The 3464-nt window shown below is 40.7% G+C and overlaps 1 long non-coding RNA gene across 1 annotated transcript; it reads left to right on the top strand.

The window, feature by feature from the left end:
• Positions 1-676: 676 nt before the first annotated feature.
• Positions 677-1367, top strand: LOC106532046 (uncharacterized). Its single transcript, XR_001312014.1, has 3 exons — positions 677-743; positions 820-916; positions 1074-1367. It is a non-coding gene; the product is annotated as an uncharacterized LOC106532046 (long non-coding RNA).
• The last annotated feature ends 2097 nt before the right edge of the window (positions 1368-3464 follow it).

The following is a 3464-nucleotide window of genomic DNA, read 5'->3' as shown; positions in this document are numbered from 1 at the left end:
GTCCAGGTGTCTCTGGTGAACTGGAGACCTGTCCAGGTGTCCCCCATCTTCAACCAAAGGCAGCGAGGACATGTTCCAGCCCTGACCCTGATTAGGAACATGGAGGACAGGAGGAGGATTTTTCTTTATAGCAGGAAACAGACATTTAATTATAAAACATGATTTATTTTATGTTCATCTGAATCCGTTTAGTGTTGTTTGTAAATATATTTGACAGTTTTGTAGGAATGAACACGTTTGTAATGTTTGTTCAAAATAAACCTGATTCTTATGACTTCTGTAACATGTTTTGAATAAAATATTATCAGTAAAAATTTCAAATCATGTCCTTTCTAAGAATTAGAACTCTTGTGACATGAACTCAGAAAGTCAGGCGTATGGGTGGAACTGACCAACCAAACACAGGAGGCGAATGAATAAAAGGTAAGTGATTTATTTACAGGTGCGGGGGAAAAATATACAAGTCCGGATCTGAAAAAAGGGGAAGAGTCCAGGTGGGTCTTCTTCAATAAAGATTGGATCTTGAATGATAAATATTTTAGGTAATGAAAATCCTTTCTTACAGGTTTCTGAAGAACGAGTCGGCTTAGAGGTGAGGTTTCCTTTGCGAGGTAAAAGGTTTCTTCAGGCAGAGTGGCAAGACCATAAAATCTTCCTTGGTTCCTTTAGGTGATGATCCTGGGCARACCAAAACTCCAGMCGACGTAATGGCAAAGGTTTCCTTGAACAGCAAAAACATTAAGGTAAGTAACAATAAACGTTAAACTTTCAATAACTATTGTTGGCTTAAGCACAACCAAAAACGGTGTTATGCATCAGCGAGGACTCATCCATCTGGAGACACTTTTAAAGCCCAGGATATCATCAGGGTGATTGCACGCAGGTGGTACAATTAGGAGCAGGAACCAAGCAGAAGGTAAACACCAAAACCTCCAATCATCACATCTTGTAGATATAAAGGATAACATTTAGAAAATGCAATTTTACAACTATCAAAAAAAAAGACCCTCTCAGTCACTGAAAATAATTTATTTACCACATTTTAAAGACTGATTATTATCTGGGCCCTTAAGGGTTAATGCTCCTGTACGGGACCGTCTGTCTGACCTGCGGTGTGAGACAGAGGAGAGGAGAGGAGAGGAGAGGAGAGGAGAGGAGAAGCTCAGCTCCATGTTTGAGTCCAGCAGAACCTGTACAGCAGCTGATTCCGTCTGGATTTGACTTTACAAACTACTCTGGTTACTTTTTTTAAAGTTAAGGGACATTACAGCTGCGCTGCCCAGCGCTATTTATAGAACATGAATGGACACGCGGGAACCTGGTCGCACGTGGGGTCTGTGTTGGTGAATCTAAATTATTGATAAGGTAACCATGCTGTGGCTTCACCTGTCACATTTTATTTTAAAGAAAGAAAAAGTAGCTTGCAGAGCTGTCACATCGGTGCTACGCGATTAAAAGCAGAGTTTTCATTGCGCGCGCACACACGTCTTTCTATCTTTGTGAGGACCACACACAGCGCTCAGCCTCACTCTGCGTTGTCTTTTTTCCCCAAGTTTGGCGAGAGGTGGAAATGGAGATGCGCAAAAATTAGCTCTCGACTTGATCTGGACTTATTTAAATAAAAATGACTACATGCCATGAAATTCTTAGAGGGGCGGGCTGTCTCGTTGGTGGTGGGGCTGTATAATGGTAGGGGAAGCACTGCTGTTAAATTAGGAAAATATGAAAACAAGATACATTGAAATGGASATATGTTCAAGACCAAAACCAAAGAAGAGAGACTCATCCCCAACCCCACTGCAACCCCACCAGTTTTTAGGCAATTTTCAGTATTTTTTTTTTCTTCAACCTTCTGAGGCCGACGCCCACTCTGGAGTGGGCAAACACATGATGCATTTAAAGGGCTTCTGTTATAAATATGACAGCATGCTGAACATTCATTTCAACTGGATTTGATATCAAGGGCTTCAAATTCAATAAAAAAGTGTTTTTATTGATATTGTTTTTATTTACTTCCAAATAAAATGAGATTTATGATATAAAATTTTCATCATCATTTTATGCAGGTTTTTACGCATCGCTGCACATTCAGTGAATGCTTTGTGACYACAAAGTGACTGAATGCAACATGACACCAATTTTTTTCGGATTTTTTTTAAGTGCACCACATTTCCAGCAGCCAATCAAAAATGTTTCTCAGAAAAAAACTTGAGCAAAGCGAGCAGCAGCCACCCCGGAGGAGAAAGTTTTGGGAAGACGAAGAGGACTGAGCATAGTGGACACTTTGGATACCGAAAGCAATGTTTTCGGTTTGCTTGCATAAGTGTGTTAGAGTGCGTGAGTTTGTGTGCATTGTGTGTAGTAGTTTGTTAGTCTGTCTGTCAACATGAATCGTCGTTATATGTCTGCCGATCAAGCTCTACTTACTTTATGAGCTTGAAGGAGGAGGATGATGGCAGCGCGCACGGAGATGAATCGGAATCGGACAAGTCGGAGTTGAGGTTTGTCTTTTTTCTTTCTTTGTTTATTTGGATTGAACATGTACAGTAAAATATTCAGAGCAGAGTGGCACTGCACAAGATTATACAAGCTAATTTACATCTGCAGGTGGATGACCCGTCAGTTTTTTTCCGTGAAGAGGAGGAGGTGTTGCGGAGGACTCGCTCTGTCCGGATGAGGTCCACATCAAATGTCCAGGACAGAAGACAAAATCATTTTTTATCTGTGCTAACTCCAGGGAAGGTAAGAGACAGGTTCAGGACCATCATGTGGAACATTCACCTGAGCAATCCTGAGGAGGATGTTGAAAATGATCAAAAGAGAACACATGGACACGACAAACTGTTTAGACCCTGATGTTGGACAGAATTAGTAGTGGAGTCATTGAAAATGACTTTATAAATAGTTGCAAACAAAAAAAATACATTTAGATGTTGGACAGAATTAGTGGTTGAGTCAATGTGAACCATTTTGCAAATGTAAAAAACGCCTGGGAATTTTCCCAATATTTGATGTAAGAACATAAATATTATTTTTTATATATTTTTACATATATTTTGAAAGTTTACGCTACAGAGTCTCATTATTAACAGAAAATGTTCGTTAAATATATTTGTGAATTCTAGAGTGAATAAATCAGTATTTTTTCAACTCAGATTTTTTTAAAGATATTTTGGTGGTGGTGGGATGGGGGGGGGGCGCTCGTGCGCGTGCGTGGTGGGGTTCACATGCGCTATGATGCAGTTTACTTGGCATCTGAAAATACATTTCCTCAAAGGTATTTTTTATCTGAAAAGAGCTTCACTGAGTGAGAACTAATGTTGAGAGCTCATCAGGCAGCTAGGTTTCACATTAAATTTCACTCGAGAGCCTGCAGGAGTCATGGGCGGTGTGTGGGGTGGGGAGGGGGGAGGGGGTGCGCTCTGCCATGAGGAAGTTCAGCTTAAAGACACGTCCCAGGGGCG

The sequence above is a fragment of the Austrofundulus limnaeus genome, unplaced genomic scaffold (genome assembly GCF_001266775.1).
Source record: "Austrofundulus limnaeus strain Quisiro unplaced genomic scaffold, Austrofundulus_limnaeus-1.0 Scaffold712, whole genome shotgun sequence".
Lineage (NCBI taxonomy): Eukaryota > Metazoa > Chordata > Actinopteri > Cyprinodontiformes > Rivulidae > Austrofundulus > Austrofundulus limnaeus.
The sequence above is the reverse complement of the archived record's forward strand: the minus strand, read 5'-3'. Positions and strand labels throughout refer to the sequence as shown.